Raw genomic sequence first — 13,528 nt, 5'->3', positions numbered from 1 at the left:
CAGGTTACAGCAGGCTGGGGGAAGGGAGCGCCAGTCCCAGGTCCTGGCAGGGGCCTGGGGCCCAGCCGGGGCTCTCTGAACACAGCCACGCAGGGGAGGCCTCCCTGGACACCATCCTAGGTGCCTTGCCACACGGCGGATTGGAGGACGAAGCCTAGGAGAGGGATTCCCAAACCGGGACCTGCCAGAGACCTGGCCCCAGGGCCCCTGAATTCAAACCAGAAGGGGAAGCCTCCCCGAGCCCGGCAGACTCCCAGGCCTCGGCTGCTCAGGCTACGGCAGGCTAGAGGAAGGGAGCGCCTGCCCCAGGGCCCGCCAGGGACCTGGGATCCGGTCAGGCTCTCTGAACACGGCAAACCTCAGATTTAGCTAAAAAAAATCACGCTTTTCTCACATTTCTGGCTGAGATCACATTGCCAGCACAATTTTTTTAACACCCAGCATACCCCTTGGTCTCCCGAGTAAAATGATACCTCACTTGTGTGGGTGGCCCAAGTGCCTGCCAGAGGTAAAGGCCAAAAAATATGTAGAGATTGAAGAGATATCACAGCGAGTTGATAAGCGAAATTTTTCAAATGTTTTTAGGCTGACAGTGCTTTGGGCACCCACACAAGGGAGATAGTTTTCCGGGATCCACCATTGTTTTCAGACCAGTCTCTAACTGGAAGAAGGTTGAAAGCACAAAAATAGGAAAAATTGGGTATGTCCCCGTAAAATGCCAAAACTGTGTTGAAAAATGTGGTTTTCTGATTCTAGTCTGCCTGTTCCTGAAAGCTGGAAAGATGGTGGTTTTAGCACGGCAAACCCTTTGTTGATGCCATTTGCAGGGAAATAACCAGATGCTTTCTTCTGCAGCACTTTTTTCTCATTTTTCCCCAAAACTCCAAATTTTTGCTGTATTTTGACTAATTTCTTGGTCCTCATCAGGGGAATCAACAATCTCCGGGTACCTTTAGAATCTCCAGGATGTTGGAAAAAAGGAGGCAAATTTGGCATGGATAGCTTATGTGGACAAAAAGTTATGGGGGCCTAAGTCCAAACTATCCCAAATAGCCAAAAAAAGCTTGCCACAAGAGGGGGAAAAGGCCAGGCAGCAAAGGAGTTAATGGTTTGCAGCTGCTGCTGCTGCTGGCGGGGAGGGTGACGCTCCTCTGCCATAGCGGAGGAGCCGCCATTGTCTCTGGGTCCGCCTACCAACTATGAGAGATTTGGACAAGTTCTCCCATCTGCCCCTGTGGACCACTTACCCCTAAGGCCACACTGGCCACCCCTGTAGAGGACATACCAGTAGGTGGTTTCTTAGAAGAGACAGAGTCCCCCAGCTTGTGTCCTATTTGAGAACAATCAAAGCTCTGGGTTTGGAAATGAGATGCCCCCTGGGCCACCGCCCACCAGAACCTCCTCCATGTTTCTCTGAAGGGGCATGGGAACCCTTTCCCCCACCATGTTCTGAGACTTGTCTGTGTGTCCCTGGACCTCTCCCTCACACTGCTGGAGGGAACCTGAACCACTCTTCTTGGGGTCCCTCCCAGGTATCTTCTTGTGGATCCTGGTGCTGATTTAGAAGCCTGCTACATTTGCAAGCTCCCTCGAGCCAGGTGTTGGTGCAGCTCCATAAAACAAAGACTGAACGCGTGCTGTCTTGCCATCGAAATGTACAGCCCTTGGTAATCTTTTACTTCACTGCTCTTTACCCAACCGTCCAGTGCCTTGCAAAAGGAATTTACATAACTCTCCCCATAACTCTCCCAGGACTGATAGGAGAATTCTGCCATCTGCCTTTACTTTTCTGTGGTGAGACCATATTTCCTGATAAGGGTGTCCTCTGGCCCCTCAATCCTCCTCAGGGACCTATATATCTCCAGAGCAACCTCATAGGCTTCAAACCACTTATCGATGTCATCTCCCACAACAAAGGTAGGCACCAGATCCATTGGGATGTGGACCCTCTTGTCCTTCGAGTGCAAAGGTGGTATGCTGCCACCATTGTTGCCAATCTCCACTTGTTTAACTCTGATGTCTTGCTCTCTGATATTTAGCTCATGGGTCATTCTCCTTTCTTTCAGGACCAGTTTATTTTTCTCCATGGCTGTCTGAGCTGCTGAATCCTCTGTCTTGAGTTTCACTATTTGCAGCCTAAACTTTCTTTCAGCTAGCCGATTCATTGGCCCCTATGGGGGCAGGTCATTTGGCACACTGCTGTCCACTCTGGCAGGGAGTTCCAACTCAGGGGACAAATCATTCCCCTCTCCTGAGTGCTGCATCTCAGGGTTTGCATCCAAGCCCTGCTCCTCCATGTCATCCTCTTTATTCCCATCCTCTGTTGCTGTCAGAAACTGGTCACTTCGGTGCAGACCCTCAGAGCTTTGTAAAGTTCCAACTTCTTTGTGACTTTCTTGGTTGGAAGTCCCCTTTACTTACAGAACTGCTTTATCTCAACCACTTTGTAGTGTAGCCACCGGCACAGACAGTCAGGTACAAAGAGTGTGGATTTGGCAAAAGCAAAAGTGCCAACCAGGGAGAATTTTTGAAAAATTTGAATCGGTATCAAATTATTTATCAAGGATTTTAATATGCAAAATCATTGTATGGCACTGCACAGACACAAGTACAAATCTCCTCGCTGAACACCAATGTAAGAAAATTAGTTATTGGTTGATGAGGGTGAACCCCTAAGCAAGCAGCAACCATAATCTCTGTCAGAGTGAAACACAAGCAAACCTCACATTAACCTATGCTTAACCTTCTGGTAGCTTGGCCAAAGCAGTCAGGCTTAACTTAGAAGTAATGTGTAAAGTATTTATGCAGCACCTCATAGAGTAGTAAGGTGAAAACACAACATAAGAAAAATCCCTCACCAATTTAGAAAAATTGAGTAAAACTAGACCAAAACAACAAAAATTCAATCAGTAGAATCGGAGATATACAATTTTAAAGGTTTAAGTGAAAATATTGCTTAAGAGCACAAAGTGCCCACTGTGGTTGTTTGGTCTTACTGGACTGGGACAAAGTCACAAGTTCAGGCCAACCACAATGGAGCGCGGGCCAGGCACCCGAACCTAGTTAAGCCCAAGTTGAATCCTGGTTGCAGAGTGGTGTGAGATCCCACCTTGAGGTTGCGTCACACAGCAATGATTCTGAGGAAACTGCGGAGTTGTGATGCAGAGTCCTGTATCATCATCCAGAATGCCGTAGATGAGGGGCTTGCTATGCAGAGTCCTGCGTAAAAAATGCATCATGCAGTGGTCATTCCAAGAAAAGTAGAGGCAGCTGCATTGGTTCTGCTCACAGGACCACAGTTGGGCTGGCAGAGCACCTTCAGGCACACTTCCAAGGGTCCAGGACAGGGGTGGCACCACTTGGGGGATAAGAATCACAGCTAACTAAATCCAGGTGCTGGGTTCAAAGCGGATAGAGCATTTTCTGTCCCTGAGACTCTGATCAAGAGGCCAGCTAGTTAGTGCTTGGAGTCCCTCTGGTCATCCTTGTTTCAAGATACAGGTCCAATCCTTTTACTCAGGCAGCAGGGCAACAGAGAAGCAGTCTGTCTTGCAGAGCAGTACAGCAGACCTTCTGAGAGTACCATAGTTCCGGAGGTGTACTGAAGAGTTGAGTCTGAGGGTCCAATATTTATTCCTGGTGCCAGCTTTGAAGTAGGAAACGTTTCTGGAGGTTTGCAACTCCAGCGGTGCTTGGAATTTCCTGCCTCCTTACCCTGGCTCCAGTTTGTCTAGGGGCACAAAGACTACTGTCAAACACTGTGTGAGTGTACTAAGGCAGAGGCCTTGTGAGGTGCAACTGCAAGTACGGTAGGTGACTGTTCCTCCCCCTCATTAAGTCAGTGATGGCCCATCCTACCAACACCTATCCCCGTTTGTCTCACAGTATGGCCACAGTCCAGGCCCTGCGGGCAACCCCCAGCTGTGTTTAAAAAACCCTAGAAATTTACTGAAAAAAACAAAGGTTACAGGGACGTTATAGTTAGGTGCCCTTGGGGGCCGCCAGGGCCCAACAGTGGCTCAGTAGGGGAGCCGCATGCCTCCTCCCTTTTATTTCAGATTGAGCCCTGGGGTTTGGGATCCTAGGGGCCTCTCTGAGGCACAGTGTGGAGCTACATGCCCCCCTCCCCTTGATTTTAGATACAGCCTGGGGTATGGGGTACCCATGGCCCTAGAGTGGTTCAGAAAGGATGGCTGCATGCACTCCTCCCCCTTTTTTTTACATTCAGCCCTGGGGGATGGAGTCCCCTAGGCCCAGGAGTGGCTCTGGGAAAAAACTGCAAATCCCCCTCCCCTTTATTTCACATTTAGTTTAGGGGATAGAGTCCCTGGGGCCTCAACAAGGCACGAGGAGTAGGACCACACACCCTGTTCCCCTCAATAAATGATTTTCCCCGTGGGATGGGGTCTCTGAGGCTTGAAGAGGCTCGGGGTGGGGGCCACACGCCCCCTCCCCTATTAAACTTTACCTCCCCTGGGCCGTAACCCACCAACATGCATGATCTAGTGCTTTTTGTTTTTACCAAGTATACCCCAGCAAATTTGAAGCAAAATGTTAAAAAAATATATTATTTGACCCCAGTGGCGGTTTCTATGGGGCTCCCCCATGTCACCAGGCCTAGGGGGCAGGGTATCCCTAGATTGCCCTATAAGTTTGTTTGGCCTTTTTCTCAGGACAGGACACTGAGTCCCTGAGTCCTGAGACATGGCAGCCACATCTTTAGTGATAAATGGAAACCCTACTTTAAAAATACTTAGGGCCTGATTTAGATCTTGGCGGTATTACCACCAATCTGCCCCGGCGGTGGACCCGAAAACACCTTCAAGTCGGCAGTGTATAACGGCAGTTGCTATGAGATAGAGGTAAGTCACACACACAGTACCTTGCCCATATGTGTCCACCTGCATAACACATGACACAACACACCACATGCACACTATTATGCATTGCCATTCCACCACAATATAACACACACATGCCGAAAACACACATTGCCATACATCCATGACACAACATACACACAACATTGATACAACACTCACACACAATACAACCACAACAACCAACACATCTACACATTCATTTACACAAATACACTCGCACAAAGGCATACCTACACACATCATGACAAAGACCGCCACACCACAACAACACTCTACTGAATGTTGAACACAAATAGGGAAGCAGCACACAAACACACCACCCACTCCAGCTCCATCCACCTCAACCAGCCAATCCAATCCCACACACACATACACGTAGTGACTCACATTCACAACTGGCAGCACAGCATTACAGATCCAGGTCCCCTTGCAATGCGCACACATGGACATAGTTGACAAGTGCTATTGTACTGTCATTGTGGTGCCAGCATTCACTTGGCAATGAATACTGGTGGCATAAAGACAGTTGTGTGCGTGTGTGATATGTGTCATGTACCAGAGTGTCCTAATCCATGTTGGACACAGTTGTTTCCCCAACATATGCATGTCAAAGTAATTTAAAAAAATTACTGCAACATGTATATGACTCCAGTGGTCCCAAGCTCATGTACACTGGCCACACAACGGACACAGGCAATGCAGGTTCCCTACCATTGAGTCCAGCGTCGGGGGTCATGTTTTCCCTGTGGTCCAGAGGCAGCTGTGACAGAAGGTGTTGACCAAACGTGTCCAGTGGAAAACGAAAGTGGGATCAAGAATAAAAGTATGTTTTTACCTCATTTCCCCCCGAATCCGCTAACTAAGTAGTGTAGGTTGGACCACCACGGTTGGTCTAGTGGTAAGGCATTGACATGGATGGGAATCCTTGGTGGAGACGGCGGGACTAGGGCGGGTTTTCGTCTATGGGCCCACCAACATTTAAAACTGGCAGGCGCATCGCCAAGCCAGCAAATGGGTTTTCCATCAAAAAAGTGGCGGCTGACCTGTTACCGCCATGATCTAAATCAGGCCCTTAATAAGTTACTCCTAAGTAGGCCTTGTAGCCCACAAGGTAAGGTGGCTGGCATTTAAAAGGAAGCAAGTAAGAATTTGAGGTTGGCATTTTCCTACAGTGACCAGCCCGCAAAAACTAGTTTCACTGTGTAGGGCCATAGCTGTTTCTATGGAAGAAATTATTAAAATGTAATTTTGGTAACTATGGTTTAGAATAAGCTGCAGAATCCATTCAGCCACTGTTCGTAATATTCATTAAGAATCCAATTCAGTGGTAAAGTTGGATATTTGATAAATATACAGAAAGGGTTACTTTAAGAAAGTTAGACATTTCCTCCCTGAATCTCAAGTAGATTAATTCGCATTAGCCTGACGACAGCTTCCCTCTCTGCCAGTACTTTGCCATTGATGAAGTGTGAAAACTACATCCAGAGCAGAGACAATGGACTGAGCCTTTTGGCAGGAGGACCCAGGTGTGAGGTATGGGACTCATCCTCTTCCAGGAATGGCATTTGGGGAAGGGCCAGGAATTTGATTAATTCGAAAGGTAAACAGTAAAGCTTGCTCATTCACAATTAACTGTAAATTGAAACCTGTATAAGAGGGGTCCTTTCATCATCATCAAATATGTTTACTTCAGGAACAAGCACATAAAACATACAATAAAAACAAGTTAAAAACAGTCATATAAATATAGTAAAAAAACTATACAAAGCAGCATGTGGCATTGTAACTATTCTCACCTGTACATATAAGAGGACAAGCACTAAAAATATTCAAGCTTGTTAATATGTGTACAAAGCAGCTATGAGTACATCAATCAATATAAGAGTTATAAGAGAAATTCTATAATGGAATTCCTGAATCTTTCCTTATATGCCTAGTTAAGTGCCATCTGGGTGCTACAATCTGATCTAAGGATCCCAGAGGCTTTGTTAAAGTGTCTTGGGCCAATAGCAATGCACAGTGGTTTTATCCATAGTTTCCTCAGTCTATCATAAGCCAGGAAAAAGAAAAGCAGATGCTACACATCCCCTGAGTGATAGTTACAAAAGGGACAGTTTGGCACACTGGGCTTGGTGAAAATTTCTTCAAAAGCAAAGTACCAACCTTTTTATCAACAGGGTTCAGGCTAATGGTGGAACAAAGGCATCTATGTAGGGTTCTAAATGAAAAGCTTTGAATAACAAAAAGTTGTCTGTTAACCCTCCTGGTTTGGCATTCTGATTATATGAATCTAGTGTCTGGGTCCAAAACTTTTCTTTGACAACAGTCTTTGGGTTGCTATTAATTTCGGGAGGATTGGACCATACCATACTCAGACCTAAAGTACTCAAATGAGATTTAATATAGCTAAGCCATGGCTATTTCTAGTGTTGATATCCTCCTCCAGAGCCGAGCTATACATAAGAAGGACTGGGATGGACCACAATCTAAATTAATAAAGAAGAAGCCTTAATCTAGCTTGATCACCAGTTCTTTTTAGCCAGGTATTGAAAAACAACCGGACTGTTGGAATACTACTTGGAAGGTTAAACAAGGATTTAATGAGCTCATTTTCCTTTGTGACCAGCCCGCTAAGGTTCTCAGTACCCAATAGTTCTGCACCGTATAAGGCAGCTGATTGCACCTTCGCCTTATGTAGCTTAATAACTGGGGTCACAGATTTTGGTGTGGATGCCCTATATTGCTTCATAACTGCAGGAGCACTGTGTAACAAAGTCATTTCTGATTTAACAATTTGGGCCCTCCATCTAGAGGTTTTATCGATCCTCACACCCAGATAATCAGAATTATCCACCTGGCGCAGTCTTGCCTCACACATAGAGACTCCACCCTAAATTATTTTTGGGGATTAATTACCATAATTTTAGTTTTGGAAATAGAAACTTCAAAGCATCTAAGATCACAGTACTCAACAAAGCAATTAAGAAGATTTTGCATGCCGGCAAGGGTGCAAGAAAGTAACACAGTATAATCTGCAAAAAGTAGGGCAGGAGTTAACAGGTCCCCCCAGCAGATGGCTATGAGCGACACAAGACAATAAATGCTCAACCAGATTATGTATATACAAGAAGAACAAGGCAGAGTTGAGCGCACAGCCCTGACGTACCCCACGAGCAATTGGCTCAACCCCCTTTTGAGCCAATGTAGACCACAACAGATGACTTGGGACCAGGTTAAAAGCACCCCTCAAATCAATAAAAGCTAACTGGAGGTGATCATTTGAGAGCATCAGAAATGTCCATATTATTAAATTAAAACGAAATACCTGGTCAATGGTGCTCAGGTATGAAACCCTGCTTGAAAAGGCGATAGGGTGTTTCTCTCGTCCATCCAGATCTGTAATCTAGCTAAAATGTGATGCTAAAAAAAAACTTCTGGAGGTTATCTGTCAAGCTAATAGGTCAGTAATTGCATGGCAATGTTCGGTCACTCTTTTTATAAATATGGATTATTTCAGCCCCTATCCAAGAGGGGGTATACTTGCGCCTTGTAGAATGTTATTATATATGGTGTTTATATAAGGACCCTGTTTTCCAGGCTCTGAACTGAAAAGGTCGCCTGGAATCTTATTCGGTCCAGGCACCTTGCCAGGATGTAATGAATTAATAGTCAATAGTGTCTCCTCCAAAGTAAATCGAGTGAGCACATCACTATTTGAGTCAGCTATAGTATATGAATCTATTTTACTTTTGGCAGGAGAAGTTGACTGTGGAATTGCAGCATACAAATCTGTAAAGTGTTTAACCCATTGCTGGAGCTGAACTGCAACATCTGGCTGACTTGAGGTCACTATTGGAAATGGCCCTTTTTCAGGGCTTTCTCTAAACTTTTTGCCTTCTTCCTCCTATTTTTTCTGACCTGTTTTGTTGGCTTTAGGGCTCTGGGCACTTTACCACTGCTGACCAGTACTCAAGTGCAAGTGCTCTCTGTATACATTGTATTGGTGATTGGTTCCTCCATGATTTGCATGTTTGATTTATTAGTAAGTCCCTAGTAACATGCACTATGTGTGTCAAGGGCCTGTAGATCAAATACCGTTAGTGGGCCTGCAGCACTGATTGTGCCACCCACATGAGTAGCCCTGTAAACATGTGTAAGACCTGCCACCGCAGTGTCTGTGTGTGTAGTTTTAACCGCAAGTTCAACTTGGCAAGCACACCCACTTTCCAGGTCCCAACCTTCCCTTATACTACATGCAAGTCACCCCTAAAGCAGGCCCAAGGCAACCCCATGGGCAAGGTGCAGTGTATTTAAAAGGTAGGACATGTACTGGTGTGTTTTACATGTCCTGATAGTGAAATATTGCTAAATTCATTTTTCACTACTGAAAGGCTTATCTCTCACATAGGTTAACATGGGGATTGCCTTAAAATACCCAACTCACAATTTAAAAATACATCTTTTGGTAGAGTTGTTTTTTAGATTGTAAGTTTGAAAATGCCACTTTTAGAAAGTGGGCATTTATTTGCTTAACCATGGTGTGCCTTTGCCTGGCTGCTGAATACACATCTGGATTAGAATGACAGTTGGGCTGTTTGTGAATTCACGCTAGATAGTCACACAAAGGGGGCTGAGGTGTGTCCTGCATATCTTGATGGGTCTTCCTGGGCGGTGGTGGGAGGAGCTGACACTGCACCTGAATAGGACTGTGCCTGCCTTCACACAAAGCGTTCTCAACCCCCTTACAGCATGTCTGGGACCATGACAGGTACAGGCAGAGTCTTGTGCACTATAAAGACTTTACTTTGAGGTCTGCCTGCTTCAAAGGGAGGGAGAAGAGCTGGATGCTGGAGGAGGACCTGTCACTTTGCCTGTTTCTTTGCTGGCCTGCTGCTACTTCTGCCCTGGGAGTGAAAGGACTGGGCTTTGCTTTCTACATCCTGCGTTCCAGGATTCTCCAAGGGCTTGAATTGAGCTTGCCTCCTGTTGTGAAGTCTCAGGGACATCAAATACTTAATCTGCCAGTGCCTGGGCTCTTCTGCTGAGAGTCCTGACTTGCCAAGGGGTGCCAAATCCAGTCCCTGGGCTCTTGGAAGTGGAAGTTGGTGACCTAAAGAAAAATCCATGCACTGTGGCTGTTGCAGCTGAAAAATTGACGCAGCCCCTGCACCGTGGCCAAAGAAATCGTCACAGTGCCGGCAAAATGGACGCATTGCCTGCTTCAGTGCGGATCCATCATTTCCATGCATCTGCATTTTCCATGCATCGTCCCTGTGCATCAAATCTTCAACATCAGTGCAAGGAACTGAGGCTGCGTGGCCAGAAATAAACGCATCCTTTTCCTGCAGGGAAAGAATCGATGCATTGTCTCACGGCAGGGAAAGAATCAATGCACGGGCTCATTCGCAAGTAGAGAATTGACGCATCGCCTGCTTTTCTGATACATCACCTCTCCTGCGGCTTTATTTTTTACACTAACCAGGTACTTGGTGATAAAACAACGCATCCAGTGACTCCTATAGATTAAGGCTCTTTTAACTTTAAAAATGTATATATTTTCCTGTGTAGGTGGGTTTTTTGTCATTTTAGTCTTGTTTAAATATTATCTATTTTTCTAAACTGGTGTTGAGTGCCTTTGTGGTGTTTTCACTGTGTTACTGTGTGTGTGTATACAAATACTTTACACATTGCCTCTGAGATAAGCCTGACTGCTTGTGCCAAGCTACCAAGGGGGTGAGCAGGGGTTATCTTAGATGTGTGACTCCCTTACCTTGACTAGAGCGAAGATCCCTACTTGGACAGAGTGTAAACTGACTGCCAACTAGAGACCCCAATTCTAACAATCATCATTCGAACAAATCTGCCAGAATAGCTTCTGGTCATTATCTCTAGAAGAATGGATAAGTAACAATCAGTTTGAGTCAATCTAACGATACTTACTTTGGGCTATAGTAGTTTTATGATTCACACGTTTTTGTCTAATTGAATCACAGTCTTCCAATTTTATTGTCCTTAATAAAAGTTGCTTTGCCTTTCTGTACTCATTCGAGTACCAAGGGGGAGCAGGGCTCGACCTTCCCTTACAGGCCTTCATGGCTCTGGTACATACAAAATGCAGGGCATTAAACAAATCACTATGCAGTTTTCCCCAGGGGACATCATCGAATGGGGTGTCCTCAAAAGGTCCCAGAAAATTACTCAATGCAACATATATTTGCCTAAGTAAATCTGAAGTCAGGCTAATTCTGGACCACTTAACTGCTTTCCTGTTCCTATTCAAGGACAAGACCAATAAAGATAGCGGAGCGATAAATGTTCAGGACTTTACCAAGTTATTGGTCATTGTCAACTGAAGTGCATTGTGGTCACTATCTTGACAAGACACCACTTCAAAATCAAACGCAAAGTGCCAGAGGTCAACGTTGAGGAGAACAAAATGTATTCTACTCATGTGCCAGAGGTCAACGTCGAGGAGAACAAAATGTATTCTACTCATGCTGGACCCTCTGGTATATATTGGTGCACAGTGCTGTCAGAGATAAATGTACAGTTGCAGGGGTCCTTTCATTACAGAGCCAGTAATAGCCAGCCTGGCTCAATTCTAGTGCAAGGGCAGCTGATCCCAGATCAGTTTGTTTTGGTTGAAGAGGAGGGAATTGCTCATTTTTGCTTGATACGCCCCTGGCAGAGCCTCCATCCTTCTCCAGGATCACAAGGGTTCTGCTGTGTTAGATTTCGCTAAGAATAAATCACTGTGGCTAGTTAATAGTAAATCAAACAGGAAATGCTAAAAAAAAGGGAAAAGGTTTGCCCTTGGGAACTTTTATAGTCAATAGTATAATAGTGGCACCTCCCACCCATCTCTTTAGAGCACCTCTAGCTCAGGACCTGCTCTCTGTGACCTGTGCGGAGCCCTGGAGTGCTGGACCTGCTTCTAAATGTACCCGGGATTGTGAAGTGAACTCCAGTCAGTTGACTGACGTCCTATGTGGCTACAGAAACCCAACAAGCTGCAAGAGGCCTTTTCCTGGAGTGACCAGTTGTAACTGGTAACATACACATAGGCCCTCATTTCAACACTGGAGGGCGGCGCAAGATGAATCCGCCGCGCGGTCGCCAATGCCGCCGCACTCCCGCGGTGGCTATTTGGAGATCCCCGCTGGGCCGGCGGGCGGAAACCTACTATCCGCCCGCCGGCCCAGCGGGGATCTCGGACGCAACATGGGAGCCGGCTCCAAATGGAGCCGGCGGCGGTGCGACCGGTGCAGTTGCACCCGTCACGCTTTTCACTGTCTGCTGTGCAGACAGTGAAAAGCTCCATGGGGCCGTGGCAGGGGGCCCCTGCACTGTCCAAGCCAGAGGCATGGGCAGTGCAGGGGCCCCCAGGGGCCCGCAACTCCCCTTTCCGCCAGCCTATTCATGGCGGTCCATACCGCCATGAAAAGGCTGGCGGGAGGGGGACTCGTAATCCCCTGGGCAGCGCTGCAAGCAGCGCTTCCCTGGGGGATTAGAACCACTGGAACCAATGTTGCGGGAAACTGCCGGTCCCGGTGGTGCTGCGGTCGAATCCCATGGGAAGCACCGCCAGCCTGTTGGCGGTGCTTCCGTTGAAACAGCCCTGGCGGTCTTTGACCGCCAGGGTTGTAATGAGGGCCATAATGTTGATGAAAAACAAACCAAGTCACCATCTAAGAAAACCCCTTTTGTGGGTAAAAATGCCCTCACCCGCTAATTGTGGCATGTTCTCCATCAGACTACTACTACACTCCCTGAATGGCCATCTGCAGGGGTGGAGCAAGTGGGTTCTGATTGATTTTAAATTATTAATCTTAGGTCAAGATTGTGCAAGTAGTGATGGGCTAAAACTGCCTCAAGGGTACCAATTTAATTTTGATATATTTAATTCCTTGGTCCTGTAGACAGAATTAAAAATGACTTCATTTGATGGTCTATGGGCTTGTTTTTCGCCATACATATCTCTAAATGTTTTCCATAGTCTGGGCATAGACTGGGCTCTTCTGGTGGCCTCTGCTGGAGAGTGTTCTGACTTGTTACACCTGAGAGCCTGTAATCCTTAGAGATGATTAAGAGGAGCTACTTCAAAAGGTTGGGGTGACCTTGGTGAGCAGAAAAATCAATTTAGTTTTGCTCCGAGCTTTTTGCTGCACAAAGAAGACTTTAGCGGACCCTCACAGCTTTGGTGGGAGGCGCACAAAATCAACTTCAATGCTTGTAACACACTGGAGGTTGTTTCTAAACTTTAAATAACAGATTAAATCTCAAAGTAGAAATCCTGACTGGGGGAAAGTGCGAAAAGTGTCCGGCTGAAGAGAGGACTTCGGCAGGCATGAAATTTGAATGTTCTTGCTAAGTGCTTTTCCCACCACAATCAACAGCTTCAGCAGGACTTCAGCCAACTGCTTTCCGACTTTGAGAGTTCTTCGACGGGTACAGCTTCAACCTTACCCTGCATGAGGATTTCAACTTTCATAAAAAAGAACTAACCCTGTACTACAGCCAGGATACAGGAAAGTTCCACATTGTTAAATGTGAATAAAGGCAATGCCTCAAACGGACAAAGGGGGTATTTAAATAGTGATTAGCAAACAGATGCAGAATAATGATTCAGAAGTATTAACTGTACA

The sequence above is a fragment of the Pleurodeles waltl genome, chromosome 4_1 (genome assembly GCF_031143425.1).
Source record: "Pleurodeles waltl isolate 20211129_DDA chromosome 4_1, aPleWal1.hap1.20221129, whole genome shotgun sequence".
NCBI lineage: Eukaryota > Metazoa > Chordata > Amphibia > Caudata > Salamandridae > Pleurodeles > Pleurodeles waltl.
This window is presented reverse-complemented; position numbering follows the sequence as displayed.